The sequence below is a fragment of the Diadema antillarum genome, unplaced genomic scaffold (genome assembly GCF_040938485.1).
Source record: "Diadema antillarum isolate AM-2024a unplaced genomic scaffold, OU_Dant_1.0 scf00000217, whole genome shotgun sequence".
In the NCBI taxonomy this organism is placed as follows: Eukaryota; Metazoa; Echinodermata; class Echinoidea; order Diadematoida; family Diadematidae; genus Diadema; species Diadema antillarum.
The window spans coordinates 430,104-435,279 of NW_027271106.1; positions in this window are offsets into that span (position 1 = coordinate 430,104).

A 5,176-nucleotide genomic window follows, 5' to 3' on the forward strand; every position below is an offset into this window, starting at 1 on the left:
GGGCCATACACACAACCAGCGTGTATGCTTTCAGAAGTACAGGTACAAAATTATATTGGTACAGTGCACTCCTGTTTTAACAAACACGGTTATAACAAAATTCCAGTTACAACAAAGCAAAAATTCAGGCCGCACATTATCCACTCTTTGTATTTTTATTGTTTATTTGCTTGGTTATAATGAAATTTTGATACAACGAAAGAAAACTGCCGGTCCCCGAGGACAGCATAATAACGGGAGTCCATTGTATATGTAACACCTTGCTGTCAAATCACTTCATCAATACAAAGCATTTGTCCTCTCTTCAAAACAATCATGAGCATTAAATTCACTCATAAAACCATCGTTTTAAACCATGTAGACAAATGGGCAATAAGTTTTACTTTTCTTTAAAGGTAAATTTGAAAACCCTTACTCTGTTTTATATATAAAACACATCACTTTCATGCACTGTATCTCTTTTCATGTACCAACTAGGTATTTCACATACAGGGTTTATTTTTTTCCCCTCTTTGTTTATTGACAAGGCCCCAGGAGTCGACGGAGAGAATGACTAATAACTAACATCAACAGTCAAGGCAAACTTCATGTTGTGTGGTCATGTCTTGGCATATTCTCAATGCATCAACATACTGTGTGCTGCTACATAGAGCAATAGCTGTGGTGCGCAAAATAATAATGACTTTTTTTTCTAATCGGCAGGTATTTATGTTTCCCCCACCTTAATGGTTGATATTCATGCAATGCTTCTTTGTTTTATCTAGAGCTCAGTTGCTGTCATTCCACAGGTGTCTAAAAACATGAGAAGTTGGCGATGCCAGGTTGCTGATGCTGTGGTCACAGTTTTGAGTGAAACCTTCAATCGCTTTTACATGTATTCCACGAGATGCTAGTACATGTACATGCCAGCAGTTGAGAGTCCCAAGTCTATACGTCAAACCGCATGACTCATCATAAAGTGAGTGGTTCTTGGGTAGTCCGTCATGACTCCGGTGCTGACGACTGGTTTTCGACGCCCCACGTTGCGTAATCATTGACCCTGGCATCCTTAATGCCACCAAATTCTGCAGCTCTGTAGAACACTGTGGGGTTGATGAATAATGACACAATGGTAGCAAGGTGTTCACAAATACAAAAAGAACAAAAAATCTTATCAGAAAGTTTGTCAGTAATATCAAAACAGGCAGTTTTGATGACCTGTGAAAACCTTTACTTGCTAGGTTTTTTTTTCAGAGAAATTTGAAATGTAGGTACTGTACTGTTGTAATACAATCACAAATTGTTGTTGCTTTTTGTTTGTTTGTAATACATGTAGATATCCCTTGATTATTCCAACAAACAAAGCATGCCTTTCTAATTTCAGATGCCCTCCTTTCCTACTTAAAAATTGAGAAAGAAAAAAAGGAAAAGAAAACTGGGCCACCTTTCACTTGCAGTATTCATGTCTAGATGTGTTAAATGTAAAATGACAGTTACAAATCAAAATCAATCTCAAAAACATAGATAGACAGAAGTAATGTTTAACACATATCTCACACATATACATGTACATCCAGTTTTTAACAAACTCACCTTCTAATACTGTTGGGTGCTTTTCATGCATATGTTTCCTAAAATCTGGAAAGAAGCAAAGAATGCAGATTACAATATACGAGTGTAAGTCCCCATCAATCTACTGGTATTAGAAAGACTAAATACCTAGAAACAGGGGACTATGATTAAAATATTCAACTATGAATTCCACTTTGGCATTGAACTTGTTTCTTAACAATTTGCAACAACCGACCATCTCCTTGCGCAAGATCATGGATTTCTTGTAGATGTTCATTTAATATCAGAATGATGCATACTAAAGAAACAGATCCATGCAAGTTTGAATGATGTTAATTCAAAAAATCTATGTGTATGCAGTCGACCTTGCTCAAGTCGACCTCGCATAAATCAAATAATCGCCTTAATTCGAAGGTCTTTTGAAGTCTTCTTCTCTTTATATTCGATTAATTTTAGTCCCTTACAGTCAAATTTTCTCCTAGAAATCAAAGCTATTCCCTCAGTACCAACTGATTCAACTTAATAGGCAAGGTCGACTGTATTTGGCTGTTCATCATTAATTCTGATCAGTCCCTAAAGGAATCTTACACACCCAACAATTTGGCACACGACCCATTAGGACAGGGTCACAATGAAGTAACAAAATGGTCATGTTTTGATCTCTTGTATATACAGACAACAACGGAGAAGTTTGACAAAAGGTAAATCATCATCATCACAGGACCAACACAGTCTCCCGAGGTTGTCATGCATCTCATGAACACCTTTGGCAAAATCATTTCAATTCTCTTGAACTTCTTTCACTGACAATAGTTTCTTTAGTCTTCCTTTAGGACATACATGTACTCAAGACAATGGTTTCAATTTCAAGAGAGGAATTTTTTTTTTCCTGCAGTTGTAGGACCCATGTCAATTTTTCAAAATCATTTTGAAGAGTACGTACGCACTTTGGCAAACCTTGTATGAAACTGATTAAAAAGAAAACTCTTAAAAAAGAAATCACCTTGATTTGTGTTCATTCTGTGCCAAACATAGTATGCAGCTCCGAATAATCCAATTTCTGCATACAGCAACCACTTCATTCCAGTCCACAGCCTTGGTGTTGCATACTTCATGCTATATTAAAAAAAAAGAAGAATAGAATAAAAAACTTATATGGTACATTTGAATATTAAGAAACAAATACAATAACGTGGGAGAAATAAAGGGAAGGTAACTTTATAGAGCAAATGTACTGCATTAAAAGGAAGAAATGAAAAAGCCTTTTCCAGCAGGTTTGAGAGAAATTAATAGAATAATTACACCTAGGCCTATATAAACTGTTGTACATTTGCATAATAAGTCTACTACTCATCAACCACCTATTTTTAGATCGACCCCCCTCGCGCAATGGTATGTGTGGGATGGCGCAATACGCTGGAACATTCGAACATGAATACAAATCAAGAGAAATCATGGGGATACAGGTAAATAACCCGAGGAAACAGGAGGAAAAAGAATTGAAGAAAATCCTCATAAGTAATACACATAATTATTGTTAACACATATTTGCCATTCACCAGATTTACATGCTTTTCAATGGGAGAACAGGGGGTCGATTGAAATGATGAGCTTGCGCCGGTGCACAGTAAAAAATGTCACTTGCATTTGTCACCAAGAATTCTGCATATACAGCACGAATCAACAAACTGAGCCTGGGATATGAATCTGCGGTATTTTCTGCCATGAGTGAAATGAAATGAAGGTGAAATGAGGGATATTTTCTAAGATACAAATGTAAATTTACAAGGTATTTAATCAAAAAGTGGTCGATGAGTAGTAGGTCCAACTATACTTCAATTTAACAGCCCGATCAGATGCCGTGTGGAGCCTCTCACCTTTTTACAGTAACTGGCCTGTGTATACATGTACATTTATAGTTATAGTTTATACTACAGTGCACTCCCGTTACAACGAACACGGTTATAACAAAATTTCGTTATAACGAAGTAAATCTTCTGGTCCCAAAATTATCACCATTAAAGTCTATGGTACAAAATTCGCTTATAACGAACACGGTTATAGTGAAATTTCCGTTATAACGAAGTCTTTTCCGAGCGCCACAGACAAAGAAAAACAAAAGAAATGTGCTCCGTTATAACGAAATGCGAATTGCTTTCGAAAATACGTAGCGGAACAAGCATTTATAGCGTCTCTGCATGGGTGAACGCTTCACACCACTGTGTGTTCGCTCCTTGTGTCACACACAGTTTCTGCGGGGGAATTGCTTTTATTATTGTAATACAGTTATCCCATCACATTTCACATAGCTTTGCAGTGTATGATGAGTATTCAGCAAACATAATATACGTGGTTCCTTGCTTTCGTTATATATTGTATTTGTTCGGTTATAACGAAATTTCGTTATAACGAAAGAAAACTGCCGGTCCCGAGCATTTCGTTATAACGGGAGTGCACTGTAGTTATACTTCAGTAGGATAAAACATTAAAATGACTAGACTAGTGTCTACATTTTCATTTTCAGGTATGATAATATCTAGATGACATTCTGTGTCAGAGCAGAGGCAGATCCAGGAATTCCATAAAGGGGGGGGGGGAGGGAGGTGGTGCCTTTATTAAAGGGGGGGGGGGACAAATACCCCCCCCCCCATTCTTTTTTTCTTTTCTTTTTTTTTAAAACAAAACGTAAAGGAGGCGCGCACCCGGTGCACCCCCGCCTGGACCCGCCACTGCGTGTTATAAATGTTCATGCTTTCTTAGTAACCATACATTGATGGTTGAAACAAATTTACACCAGGTATAATGTACAACAGTACATTATACCAGAACCAGAACAGTAGATAGAATTAACACATCTAACACTACAACACTCAAAGTTACAGTCGCAGCCACATGCTTCGCTTCGGGTTCGTTCACTAACCTGTCTGGCTGCGTGTGTAGTTTGTAACAGTACTAGCACGAGAGTTCCCGCAGTCAGTCTTTGAAGGTGAAGCCTGAAGGACTGAAATAATTTCGTTGGATTTTCGTTTTACCGTCACGAAATTGAGGGGAATGGTACTTACAAAGAGGTTCTATAAATTAATGTAATCTCCTAGGGTAAGTTCACTTAATGCTCGAAATGTGGTGTGCAGTGCCGGTGGATAGATATAACTGATATTGCTGGCACGAGTATGAATATGAAATGAACACATAATAACGACGAATTGCGCTGGATTGTGTACTCGGGATACTGCGCTGCATGCAGAACCTTGTTTTTTCAGTGAGAATTGCGCAAGCAATAGCATATGGAATGCCGATATGCATTGTATAAGAAGTTTTAAATTATATCGTTTTTCAAGATAAACAAAGACTTTCTAATTAGAAAAGTATATGATAACAAAAAAAAATGTATTCTAATGAGAAAATAAACAAAAAATAATAGTTTTATTGTTCAAAAGGAAAAGAAATTATTTTTTTTGGTTTTAAAATAATTTTGATTATGAAGGTGTTCCATACTACATGCCTTGTTTTGAGAAATAAGGCAGTGAAACACCGCTCGCTCATAGTGCAAATATTCTTCTCCACTTTCATGCCCAGCGCATTTCATTCGATATTCTCTGATGTCTGTTATTGTTCCTAGAGAAGC